The sequence below is a fragment of the Curcuma longa genome, chromosome 6 (assembly GCF_044706935.1).
Source record: "Curcuma longa cultivar G26 ecotype Majalengka, Jawa Barat chromosome 6, ITB_CL_G26_1.1, whole genome shotgun sequence".
In the NCBI taxonomy this organism is placed as follows: domain Eukaryota; kingdom Viridiplantae; phylum Streptophyta; class Magnoliopsida; order Zingiberales; family Zingiberaceae; genus Curcuma; species Curcuma longa.
The window spans coordinates 10,417,720-10,432,410 of record NC_133866.1 but is presented as its reverse complement, the minus strand read 5'-3'; positions in this window follow the sequence as shown (position 1 = coordinate 10,432,410).

Sequence of the window (14,691 nt, the reverse complement as noted above, 5' to 3'; positions counted from 1 at the left end):
TAGAAACAAATAGGATACAAAAGAAAGCAATTAGAAACATGGCAAGGTTCATTGATGGGCATTTAATCATACCCATGTCTACCACTTGCATTCACTTTCTTATTTGAATTTCTTTTCTCTTGCATTTCATTTTCTAAATTCCTATTTCATTTGTCTCAGTTCATGATCTCTTTATGTCTTCAATAAGCCTAATAGATGTGGATTCCAAATCAAGAATGGTGGTGGAGAGTAGAAAATAAGCAAGCTTATAGAAGTGCATGAAACTTAAGTTGCTTGAGTGAGTTCTACCTTAATTTGATCTTGTATTATAATTTAGGATGAGAGCCACTAAATTTATTTACTAAAAATAACCTCGTGAGATTTAGTGTGATGCATTTATCTCAATTAATCATGAAGGGTGAAACTTGCTATGTGGTCAACCGAGTATAAGAGTCTAGTCCATGGGTTTAAGCTTTTGAGACTCTACAATTTAGATAATTCTCTTTTAATTGTTTCTAATCATGATTAATAATGATCTAGGAGGGGTACGATCTTAACTTATTTTGTTGACTTGAGCGGGACGCTCAAGGGTAAGTGTGGGGGAATTTGATGAGTTAGGATTTTATGCATTTTTAATCGATTTAATTTTGGATTTTTACATGAAAATAAATTGTGTAATGAATTGATTTGATCGTATTTGTTTTATATTGCATTATTTGAGGCTTAATTATAATTTTCATGATTTAATGGTGAATTTTACATTAATTGAGTTTAATTGATTGTAGGGTTCAAATCAGACCAAGCTCGAGCTCAATCGCGATCGAATCGTGCCAAATTCGCCCAAATTGATCAAGCCACATGTAGGACATGACCTAACTCAAGCTTGATTAAGATCCATTAATTTTTCACAAACCCTAGGCTGCCCTAAACCCCTGATCAGAGCTGCATCACTGGATCAGAAATGGACGACCCATATTCTGTGATTAATCAGCGTATAAAAACAAAGCTTTAATCGATGAACAGTGGCTGCGCCACTGTTTATCTTCGTTCTCACGCGCGATCCCCTACTTGGACGCATACCTAACGGCGAGCCCCCTTCTTCCCAAATCTCTTCCATTGCGATCCTTGATCCACGAGGAGTCTGAAGCCGGCCGATTGGGTGAATTCCGGCAGCTGGACGAGGCGCGACGACGAGGGTTTCTCCGGCGGCTTCAACCTCTGTTCTTGGCGTTTCCGGTGACCTGCTGCACGATACGAAGCTGCAGTCCTTTGAGGGGTTCTCGGAGGATCGTGGAGAACTCCTAAACCATCAGAAAATCGATCGAAGCCAAGAGAAGACAAGGAATCTAGTTTTTGCCATTCAAAACAGCTCGTGCAAGCCTCTGTTCTTGGTCGAAAAGGGTTTTTCTAGGTTTTTCAGAGTCGGGCTGCGAGTAAATCACACCAGAGATCAAGTTGAAGACTCCAGAGGGATCATTGAAGCCAAATTGTGGATTCACCAGTTTGATTGACACCAAGTTGAGGAGAAGAAATGGAAAAGGGAAGGGTTGAAGGAGGTTTCGTATTTCTGATTTTCGATTACTGAGTTCTGCAGTTTATTTCTGAACTTTGATTTTAAGTTTTGTTAATCTGTCTAAGAATCCTAAATTCATTTCGTGTGGTTAATTCCTCTTACTAGTCAAGTGTGTTTGATTTAGTCTAACATATTTTAGTTGTTATTTCGATGTAAGTTTGCAATCTGAAACTCTGAAACCCTGAAACTTGCACTGTTCCGTATCAGAACAGTGCATGTATCAGCTCCTTTAGGTTTAATTGATTCAAGCATGGCTCTAGCTGTTAGTAAGTGAAATTGATTAGTTAGATTGCATCTTTGCTTTAATCTTTTCAAGCTAGATTAGTTTCCTTGAACTCAATTTCTTATTTTAGTTTAGCTGATTAAATTCCCTAATTTCTTGCATTACACTTCTAGGTTAGGGATAATTCGGTTTTACTCGCAAGTGTCATTAATTCATTCCGATTTTAATTTCTTCCATTTACATTTTAATTTGAAAACTCCAAAACCCATTTACCTTTGGAAAACCCCAAAAAGAACGACACGAAAGCTCAATTTACGTAATTTTATATTAGCCTTTGGAAAAATACGACTCGATGCCCCTATACTACATTTGTTTGTATTTCTCGTAGGTTTTTAAAAATTTAAATCAATTTGCAACCCTACTCGTGACATATCCACCATTTCTAGGGTTGTCAATGCTCTCTACACCTTTTTCTCTCAATTTTCTCTTTTTGGATTCAGGAAGCCTCACAATGGCTCTACAACCCCATACTCTTAAGTGTTTGAGGTTAGATTTTCTTTTGTGACAAAGTTCATAAGGGGTTATTGAACTTCTTTTGTTTGGTACTCTATTGAGTATATAGCAAGCTGTAAGTGCAGCTTCGCCCCAAAATCCTTGACTAAGACTTGCATTAGTCATCATGGAATTAACTATTTCCATTAACACCCTATTTTTTTCTTTCAGCCACACCACTTTGTTGTGGTGTATCAGGTGCAGTCAACTCATGTTTGATACCGATTGACTCAAAGAAATCTTTATTTTTATAGAGATATCACTTGCAAGTTCAACTTCTTGTTTATTAGACTTGAACATTTGCAAAGCTTGATCTTTAAAGTGCAACAAATAAACGTAACAAAATCTTGTGTAATCATCTATAAATGTTACAAAATATTTATTTCCCCTAAAGTTGGAGTTGCATGCAAATTACATAAATCACTATACATTAATTCTAACTTATTAGTTTTTCTTTCAATTTATGGAAAAGGCATTCTGGTTATTTTATTAAGCATACAAATGTTGCATTTTTCGTTATCATTTTGTGTATATTTAGGTAATAGATCTAATTTAATCATATCATAAATTCTTTTGTAATTAACATGATCTAGTCTAGAATGCCATAAAATAGTTGAAGACTCAGTCAAGTAAACAAAGGATGCATTCTTATTAATAGACATAACATTTAGCTTAAACATGTCATTATAAAGATAACCCTTTCAACAAACATCTCACCCTTGGAAAGCACAAACTTATCAGCCTCAAAAACTAGTTTGAACCCAAACTTGTTCAAAAGACTACCCGATACAAGATTTTTCCTAACTTCGGGAACAAACAACACATTGGTTAAAGTACAACTTTTTCCGAAGTAAATTTTAGATCAACCTCCCTAATTCCCTTGATGGGTATTGTTGAGGAGTTCCCCATGTAGACAACAGATGCTGGATCTTCAATTTCTTTTAAGGACTTGAAGAAGCCCTTATTCTTGCATATGTGTTGGGTGGCTCTAGAGTCAACCCACCAGGTGAATTCTTCATCAACCATATTGATTTCGATGATCATGGCTACAAGTGCCTTCTCATCATTCCCTTTGTTGTAAAAGTTTAGAGCATTTCTATTTTTCTTGAGAAGACGACACTCATACTTGTAGTGCCCCTGCTTCTTACAATGATAGCACTTGCCTTTCTTTTCCTTGATTTTGCCACTGTCCTTGTCATAGAAAGTCTTCTTCTTGAACTTGCTATTTTGACTTTCTTCTATGACATTCACCTTGGTAGTTGACTCTTTGCCTTTTTCATCCTCCTTTGATTGAGGGGTTTCCTGCTTTCTCAATTCTTCTTCAATACGAAGAGAGTTAGCTAGATTTTCAAGTGAGATATCTTCCTTTTTATGCTTGAGATCTCTTCCTTTTTATGTTTGAGATCTCTCTTGAAGTCTTTCCAATGTTAGTGCAGGAAGCACTAGCAGATCGAACCTGAGTTTTGATTATGGAACTAGGATCAAGTTAAGTATGTGGTTTGGCTAACCAGGTTGAATTGAGCTTGCAGAAAACAGGTTAAGTCCTAGTGCTGCTAGGCATGAAGTCTTGGCAGAGTCAAAGTGCACCAGGCAGAAGTCTGGACTTGGTCAGGAGGACCAAGTTGCAGAAGGCTGGACTTGGTCAGGAGGACCAAGTTGCAGTAGAAGAATGGACTGATCAGGAGGATCAGTTGCATTACAAGTCCTGGGGGGCAACGACAGAGCCGAGCACAAGTCCAACGGGTCAGGAGGACTCGGTTGGCATCAGGTAAATTCTCCCGAGGGAGTGGGTGAGGACGCGTTCCTACGAGGAACAGTAGGCGTCGGTCTAACCCAGGATCTCACCGGAGATCCGAAGTTAAGACTCGGAGTTGGTTCGGTGAACCGACTCAAATACTTTACATGTTATTTGTGAGCTAACTTTTGTGCAGGAAGAAAAAGCCCGACGAATGCTTAACTCCGGACGAAAAATTGATTTTTCGGGTCTGGAGTCGACCCAGATGGGTTCTGGAGTCGACTCCAGCCGAGTCAGCCGAAATCCGGAGTCAGCGCGTCGAGTTTTCTGCCAAATCAGCCTGGAGTCGACTCAGGTGAGCTTTTGAGTCGACTCAGGGTCAAAACTTATCGCCGCTGCCGCCACCGCGACTGGAGTCGACCCAGAACGAGATCAGAGTCGACTCAGGAGGGATAAGCGACGAAGCCGATCAAGTTTTATCTGCCACGCGCGCTGGAGTCGACCCAGATCGCTATCTGAGTCGACTCAGGTCGACTATATAAGGAGTCCGCGAGCAGCAGCCGAGATTCAACCATTCCAAAGCTTCCAAACTCCGTTCCCGCGACTCCCGTGACTTCCAACTTCGACGTCGGTGCTGTGCCTGCTTCAAGCTACTGTTCCGAACACCGAGACGCCGAAATCGACTTCCGGGGAGCGAAAGTTTGGTAACGAAAACTTAAGTTGTAATTCAATTCTGTTTATACTTTGTACTCAAGTTTTGTAATCGGATTTTCGATATACTTGCTGCCGGAAAGGGGCAAGTATCTTAGTGGATTGCCCAACGTAAACGGTCAAGGACCGTGGGCCTTGGAGTAGCAGCGTTGCGCTGTGAACCAAGTAAAAATAAACGTGTCAATTCTTTTTACTTTCTCTCTAATTTTGCTTCCGCGCACTTGTTGTTTAATTGCTTCCGCTTTCGCACTCGAAGTTTTACGAAAAATCGAAAAGCGTGCAAACACGCTATTCACCCCCCCTCTAGCGTGTTTTCGATCCTACAATTGGTATCAGAGCGGGGGCTCTTGAAAACAGTGCAACCACTGATTCAAGACGTTTTTCGAGTTTTTCGCTTATTTAATTTTTTGTTTTCTTTTCTCCCGCACTACTAATCCAAGACCAAGTCTTGGAAATTCTTTTCTTTTACTTTCTTGTGTGCAAAAACAAATGGCTCAACAAGAAGGCTCAAGCACCGCACGACCACCTCTGTTTTCGGGTGACGATTTTCCATACTGGAAAACCAGGATGGAATGTCACCTGAAAACACAAGTAGAGATGTGGATCATCATCCAGACGGGACTCACAATCCCAACTGGTAATGATGGAAAACCACTCTCTTGCGAGCTCTGGGATACCGCCACGATGAAGAAAATCGAGGCAGATGCAAAAGCCACCCAGACGCTTCAATGTGGACTAACCAAGGAGGAGTTGAACCGAGTCGGACCAATCAGCAGTGCCAAGGAGCTGTGGACCAAATTGATCGAACTTCACGAAGGCACTTCCGACACCAAGGTAAGCAAGCGTGACCTGCTGATTAATAAATTATATAATATTAAAATGCTAGAAGGAGAGTCGGCAAGCGGGCTACACGCGAGAATAAAGGACATCCTCAACGGCCTACACTCGATAGGAGAACGCGTCGACAACCGCGATATTATAAGGTACGCACTCAAAGCCTTCCCTCGGAATACCTTGTGGGCATCAATGGTAGATGCCTACAAAGTTTCCAGGGACCTAAATAAAATTAAACTAGATGAATTATTTTCCGAATTTGAACTTACATGAACAATCTAATACGGAAGTGCAGGAGAAAGGTATTGCTTTAATTGCAGGTTCCGAGCCAAAAAGATGAAAAGTACCGGAAGAATCGGAATCATCGGACACCGACGGAAACGAGGATGTTACCACCGAACTGGTGAATCTTGTTCGCAAGATGTTCCGGAACAAACGCGGGATTCGCCGGTCGGAAATCAAAAAGGTCGTGAACACATCAAAGCAGCCAACCACCGGAAGAGAAGATTCGAAGTGCTACGGCTGCGGACGAAAGGGGCACTTCATCGCCGACTGCCCGCGAAAGGACCAAAAGAAGAAACGGAAGGTCCTAAAAGCAACGTGGGACGAATCATCATCCGAGGAGTCGGACGAAGAACCAACGAAGAGTTTCCTCGCGCTTCCGGCACAAGACAACCCGAATGAAAGCGACTACGACTCGGACGACGAAAGCCACGGATCCGTATCCGTTTCCGAAGGTTCGAAACCCACTGTAAGTCGACATAGATTATTCTCAATTATAATTAGTCTAAGTAAAAAATTAGCCAAGTCCGAGGCCGTGGGTGAATCGCTCCAAGAGGAGTTAGTACTCCTCAAAGAGAAAGTCAACCCTGAGTCACCGACTCCGAACGATTCGGTTGAGGATTCGACTCGAGTTCAACTCGAGGAAGAAAATGCTCAACTGAAAGTTCAAGTCGGTGAACTCAGACGATCGCTGGAAAAATTCACCTCCGGGTCCAAGTATCTGGATATGATGCTTGGATCGCAGAAGGCTGGATACAACCGATCGGGCATCGGATACGCGGCGGCTAAACAAAGATCATTCATAGCACTCACACGTAGAAACCGAACACGAGTCCAAGCGTGGGTTCCGAAGTCCCGGCTGGTTAACCCAGTCGGACCGAACCAATTCTTGGTTCCTAAGGATCAGGTCCACTTGGTTCGACCAATCAAGGGGCACGATCCCGGGGGAACCAAAACAACTTGTTTGATTTCTTGTATAACTTAGATTTATTTTCCTGTATTAGAAGTTAGGCTAGTTTAAGGACCAACTACTTGATCAATTCTTGCCAACATAGTACCAGGGTGGGGCGAGATGATAGTACGTCAGGGAGGCTAGACAAAGTGGTCAAGAAGGGTAAGGAGTACCTGACTTGGTTCACGGAGTCGAACTGAACTGACCGAAGCTACCTCGCCACATCCTAGACTAGTTAGACCAAGGTTTTTCAATAAATCGATTAAGTCATAATTTCTTGAATCGATTAAGTCCATAATTTCTTGAATTGATTCTGTCTAGGAAGTGGTCGTTGCTCCGATAACCAAGAAGGCCCCTGTGCCTCGCCACAACCTGGGAATCAATTTTTGAAATGTGTACTTAATTGGTTGAAGGCTAAACCTGAATCTAACTCAAAATTGATCAAGTATAGATACCTTTCACAATAAACAAAGATAAAATTGAAATCATCTCACATTCAACCCATAGGTTAACTGATTGACCACTTAGACTGGGTGAGATGAATAGGTAATAAACCGAAATAACCCAACAAACAAATTTTCAAAATTAATCAAATTAAAAACTCAACATAATTCAATTATTGCAAGGATTGAGCCTCGGGGAGCCGTCCTTTGCAATCAATTTAACGTTAATAAGGATTGAGCCTCGGGGAGCCGTCCTTAAATTAATTAAATAAATTTTCAAAATTAATTAACTTCAAAATTTAATTAAACAAATTTTCAAAATTAATTAACTTCAAAATTTAATTAAACAAATTTTCAAAATTAATTAACTTCAAAATTTAATTAAACAAATTTTCAAAATTAATTAACTTCAAAAAATTTTAATTTCAAAATTTAATTAAACAAATTTTTTAAAAATTAATTAACTTCAAAATTTAATTAAACAAATTTTTCAAAATTAATTAACTTCAAAATTTAATTAAACAAATTTTCAAAATTAATTAACTTAAAATTTAATTAAACAAATTTTTCAAAATTAATTAACTTAAAATTTAATTAAACAAAACTTTTCAAAAACTTAAAATTTAATTAAAACTTTAACTTTTCAAAATTAATTAAAAAATTTAATTAAACAAAATTTTTCAAAATTTAACTTCAAAATTAATTAAACAATTTTTAAGATTAATTAACTTTAATCTAAACTCAATTAATCAACCTTTTCAAAATAACAAATTAGACAATTCTTTAAAACCAAGATCCATAAAATCCAACTAAGTGTTTCTTAAATTTATAGGAACACAAGAAACTGGATAACTGGATGTTGGACAGCGGTTGCTCCAGACACATGACTGGAGATCAATCAAAATTCACCAAACTCAAGTTCAAAGACTTGGGAACCGTTGCATTCGGAAACAACGGAAAATTAAAGGTAATCGGATCAGGTAATATAAAATTAGACTCGAATTTTGAGATTAGGAAAGTTTTGCTAGTTGACAAATTTGAATTCAATTTACTTAGCATAAGTCAGCTGTGTGACTCAGGTTACACAGTTAGGTTTACCAAATCTAAATGTCTACTAGAAAACATAGAAAACCCAGAAATCAAATTAACTGGGATTAGGAAAAATAACATATATAACATTGACCTACCCTCATCCTCACTCAAGTGTTTACTAACACAACAAGAGGAAACTAGGTTGTGGCACAGAAGATTGGGTCACACTCATGTTAGACTTATTTCAAAAATAAGTCACAATGGATTAGTTAAAGGCCTTCCAACATTAATAAACTTAGAAAATGAAATATGTAATGCTTGCCAACAAGGAAAACAAACAAAAGCTTCACATAAGGCAACTAGTCAAGCTCAATCTAACTCAATCCTAGAATTACTACACTTAGACCTCTTTGATTCTCATGGGGCTAAGTCACTAAGCGGAAACCAATACTGCTTAGTAATAATTGACGATTATTCAAGATTCACCTGGGTAAAATTCTTGAAAACTAAAGATGAAACATATGAAAAATTTACAACACTATGTAAATTATTAGAAAATGAAAAAGACTTAAAAATAAAAAGAATTCGAAGTGATCATGGTGGTGAATTTGAAAATGCCAAATTCACAAAATTCTGTCAAGACAATGGCTACCACCATGAATTTTCGTGTCCAAGAACACCACAACAAAACGGAATAGTAGAACGAAAAAATAGAACTCTACAAGAAGCCGCACGCACAATGTTAAATGAATATAGGCTAGCAAACAAATTTTGGGCTGAGGCAATAAGCACAGCTTGCTATATTCAAAATAGAGTCCTGATTAATAAAAGACACAATAAAACAGCCTATGAAATATTTAATAATAAAATACCAAACTTAAATTACCTTAAAGTATTTGGATGTAAAGTACATATATTAAATACTAAAGACTACTTAGGAAAATTTACATCTAAAACCAGTCCTGGAATATTCTTAGGATATTCATTAACCAGTAGAGCCTACAGAATATATAACAAAGACACATTAAAAGTAGAAGAAACTACTAATGTAATATTTGACGAAGAAAATACAAATACAATTAATTATGATGATATAATAAAATTTAATAATCAGAATAATTCAACTAATACAAAAGATCAAGAAGATGAAGAAATTAGGATAATTAACAACAACAATAGAACTGAACCTGAATCTGATAGGACTGAACCTGACCCAAGTAGAACAACTCAAGCACCTAGACTTAGGGCAAGTCACCCACCTGACCAAATCTTGGGTGATCCATCCTTAGGCGTGAGGACCAGATCCGCCTATAGGAACCTAAGTCAAATAGCCTTAATTTCCAAAATGGAACCCAAAGTCATAGAAGAAGCATTGTCAGATCCTGACTGATCATAGCAATGCAAGAAGAGTTAGCCCAATTTGAAAGAAATCAAGTGTGGGACTTAGTTCCTAAACCTGAAAACAAATCAATTATAGAAACTAAATGGGTATTTAGAAATAAAACAGACGATAAGGGTGAAGTAGTTAGAAACAAAGCCAGACTAGTAGCCAAAGGGTTCAGTCAAGTAGAGGGACTTGACTATGACGAAACCTATGCACCCGTAGCTAGACTTGAATCCATACGAATGTTGTTAGCCTATGCGGCACATAAAGGATTCAAGCTCTATCAAATGGACGTTAAGTCCGCATTCCTAAACGGGTTTATAAAAGAAGAAGTCTATGTAGGACAACCACCAGGGTTTGAAGACAAAGACCACCCTGAATATGTTTTCAAACTAAAGAAAGCCCTTTATGGACTGAAACAAGCTCCTAGAGCTTGGTATGAAAGGCTTTCTACTTACCTAGTAACTAAAGGGTTCCAACAAGGACAGATAGACCCATCCCTATTTGTGAAAAATATAGAAAAGGACTTCTTCATAGCCCAAATCTATGTAGATGACATAATTTTTGGTTCAACCAACTCAAAATATTTAAAAGAATTCATAAATCTAATGAAAAATGAATTTGAAATGAGTTGGGTAGGTGAACTTCACTTTTTCCTAGGACTTCAAATCAAACAAACCAAAGATGGAAATTACATATATCAAAGTAAGTATGCTAAAGATTTAATTTTTAAATTTGGGATGGAACACTCAAAAGAAATAAACACACCAATTGCAACAAATTGTAACATAGATAGTGACCCAAGTGGAAAACAAGTAGACTTAAAATACTATAGGAGTATAATTGGGAGTCTACTATACCTAACTGCAAGTCGACCTGATATATTATTTGCAGTAGGTATATGTGCTAGGTACCAAGCAAATGCTAAAGAATCACACTTAACCGCAGTTAAGAGAATACTAAGATACATCAAAGGAACCTTAACTGTGGGAATGTGGTACCCTAGGAATAACAACTTTGACCTAGTTGGATATTCAGACTCAGATTATGCCGGTTGCAAACTAGATCGCAAAAGTACAAGCGGTGGATGCCAGTTCTTGGGTCCCTGTCTAGTTAGCTGGTGCAGTAGAAAGCAACACTGTGTTGCACTGTCTACAACTGAAGCTGAATACATTGCCCTAGGTGAATGTGTTGCACAACTCCTTTGGATGATGCACACATTAACGGACTTTAACTTAGAATACAAAAACACAAAAGTATTAATTGACAACATAAGTTCAATCAATCTAACAAAAAACCCAGTGCACCATTCACGGACCAAACATATAGAAGTTAAACATCACTTTATACGCGATCATGTTGCTAAGGGAGAAATTGTACTCGACTACGTCGAGTCAAAGTCAAACTTAGCCGACATCTTTACTAAACCTTTACCTGAATCCGAGTTTAGCATACTTAGAAGAAAACTAGGTTTATGTTTAGTAGATAGGAAAAAGAAATTTGTTTTCAAAAATTCATGCTTTTCAAATCTATTATTAGTATATTTCAAAATGTTTTCAAAAACTTAGTAAGTATATTTTAAAATTATTTTTTTTAAGCTTTATTTTCAAAGATAAGTAAATGGAGATTTTGCCTTAGACTAGATGCAAACCCCCTAGAAAGCATGTACCTATAGATCTAGGTGGACATCTCACAAAGCACACTAGATACCTTGATTGTGATTGCTAAACTTAGAACGGTGTGAGATGTATAGGAATCTAGTCTAAGCAAAACAGATGCTTTAAGTCAGTGCATCAAACCAAAAAGCTTAGACTCTAATTTCAATTGATCAAGTTAAGTGTCCCAAAATAAAAAGACAATCTTTTAAGTTGGGATTAAACACTTATACTTGGCTAACTGGGTCAAGCTACTACTTTCTAGTAGATAGCTAAAACCTAAGTTGGACACTCGCCCCAAAGGAATAATTTTTTTGTCTAACTATATTTATTATTTTTAAGCTTGGACTCAACCCAATAGAACCAAATATTTTTTGATTATGTCAAAGGGGGAGAGAATTGAGGTTCAAGTTAATGAATTTTCCAAGTTAAAATCTTTCAAAGTTTTTTTCAAGTTAAAATTTTTTTTTTTAAAGTTAAAATTTTTCAAAAATTTTCAAGTTAAAATCTTTGGATAAAAGTTTGTTCTGAAAAAAAGAAAAGCATAAGTTACTTGAAAAAGGGGGAGTGAAGGATTCAGGGGGAGTAACACACATGCACTTTCATACTTGTTTTATACTTGTGTTATTTTTGCATGTTGTACTTATCTTTGCTTTATAAAAATTGTGATTTGTAACTTAACTTGAAACCTTAAGTTGCCATAATCAAAAAGGGGGAGATTGTTAGTGCAGGAAGCACTAGCAGATCAAACCTGAGTTTTGATTATGGAACTAGGATCAAGTTAAGTATGTGGTTTGGCTAACCAGGTTGAATTGAGCTTGCAGAAAACAGGTTAAGTCCTAGTGCTGCTAGGCATGAAGTCTTGGCAGAGTCAAAGTGCACCAGGCAGAAGTCTGGACTTGGTCAGGAGGACCAAGTTGCAGAAGGCTGGACTTGGTCAGGAGGACCAAGTTGCAGTAGAAGAATGGACTGATCAGGAGGATCAGTTGCATTACAAGTCCTGGGGGGCAACGACAGAGCCGAGCACAAGTCCAACGGGTCAGGAGGACTCGGTTGGCATCAGGTAAATTCTCCCGAGGGAGTGGGTGAGGACGCGTTCCTACGAGGAACAGTAGGCGTCGGTCTAACCCAGGATCTCACCGGAGATCCGAAGTTAAGACTCGGAGTTGGTTCGGTGAACCGACTCAAATACTTTACATGTTATTTGTGAGCTAACTTTTGTGCAGGAAGAAAAAGCCCGACGAATGCTTAACTCCGGACGAAAAACTGATTTTTTCGGGTCTGGAGTCGACCCAGATGGGTTCTGGAGTCGACTCCAGCCGAGTCAGCCGAAATCCGGAGTCAGCGCGTCGAGTTTTCTGCCAAATCAGCCTGGAGTCGACTCAGGTGAGCTTTTGAGTCGACTCAGGGTCAAAACTTATCGCCGCTGCCGCCACCGCGACTGGAGTCGACCCAGAACGAGATCAGAGTCGACTCAGGAGGGATAAGCGACGAAGCCGATCAAGTTTTATCTGCCACGCGTGCTGGAGTCGACCCAGATCGCTATCTGAGTCGACTCAGGTCGACTATATAAGCAGTCCGCGAGCAGCAGCCGAGAACACACCATTCCAAAGCTTCCAAACTCCGTTCCCGCGACTCCCGTGACTTCCAACTTCGACGTCGGTGCTGTGCCTGCTTCAAGCTACTGTTCCGAACACCGAGACGCCGAAATCAACTCCGGGGAGCGAAAGTTTGGTAACAAAAACTTAAGTTGTAATTCAATTCTGTTTATACTTTGTACTCAAGTTTTGTAATCGGATTTTCGATATACTTGCTGCCGGAAAGGGGCAAGTATCTTAGTGGATTGCCCAACGTAAACGGTCAAGGACCGTGGGCCTTGGAGTAGCAGCGTTGCGCTGTGAACCAAGTAAAAATAAACGTGTCAATTTCTTTTGCTTTACTTGCTCTTGTTTTTGCTTCCGCACAAATTGTTTAATTGCTTCCGCTTTCGCACTCGAAGTTTTTATGAAAAATCGAAAAGCGTGCAAACACGCTATTCACCCCCCCTAGCGTGTTTTCGATCCTACATTAGGCCTTTTATAGACTATTGAAATGGCTACGGGTTATGACTTTTCCCAAATGTTATTATTTTTCTAAAAGTCACAACTTTCCCCAAAGGTAGTAATTCCTTTGAGTTCTTTCAATTATTTAAAATATCCAACACTTAAGATGATAAAATTGTTATCGTTCCTATACTTTTTGTAAGATGAGATTCTTTCTCATACGAAAAAGAGTTTATTAGTGGATTGTCTAACGAAAACAGTCAAAAGACTGCAAACCTTATAGTAGCAGTCATAGGTTGTGAACTAAGTAAAAACAAAAGTGTCCTTACTTGAGTTTTTACGCTATAGATTCCAATAGGCATAGGAGATCATCAATTGACTAATCTAGTGATAGATTAAAGTATAATAAGAGCCCTCGGGGCATAGGTGAGTTGGTTACGACGCAGCAGACTTGCAGAAGAGGGCAAGGGTTCGAATCTTGACGAAGCCAGGCAATACCCTCCTGCGTCGTAACCAACTGCGCTTTCTCGATTTACCTCCTCACAGATGGTCGTGGGGCTGACCGTGTGGGGCCGCTAAGGTGGCGGATCCACCTTTTTGCAGAAAAGTATAATAAGAGATTTCGAAGGCGGTAAACATGGAGCTCGGTGGATGTTTGAAGGTTAACGAAATAAGATTGGTTAAACCTATTAGATGAATCCTTTTATACTTCATTATAATCCTTACGTCTATAAGAGATTTCAGAAGTGATCCATCGAAGAATCATAAAGCCATGAAGTAAGAATCCAAGAACTACTGAATAACGTTAAACAATGTTATAGCGATTATGTAAATATTTACTTTTTTATTTTGTAATTTGCTGTGCTAATTTTATGTGACTTTGCTAAATCAATAACCAGAGAAGATTGAATTTTATTTGCAAGTATTTGATCGTTATAGTATCTATCTCTACAACATACAAGATCTAATAGGACTATTATCGTAAAAGAGCCATTAGTTAATTAAACTAGGTGCTAATTTATATAATTTTTAAAAAGTATGTTAAGGTCTTAAATATTCATTAATCTCATTTCTTAAACTTTTTAATATATGGATCATAATATAATTGATCGTCAAAATGTGTTATATAATTAATAAAAAAACTTGAATAAATATATATTTATTAATTTTTAGCCTCCAACATTTTTTTATTTTTTCCTTGGGTTAAAATATTTTTTAGAAAAGATAAAATAGGTGTTTGATCAACTTTTTTTTTAAAATAAAAGTTGTGTAGAGCAATTAACCAACTTGGAAA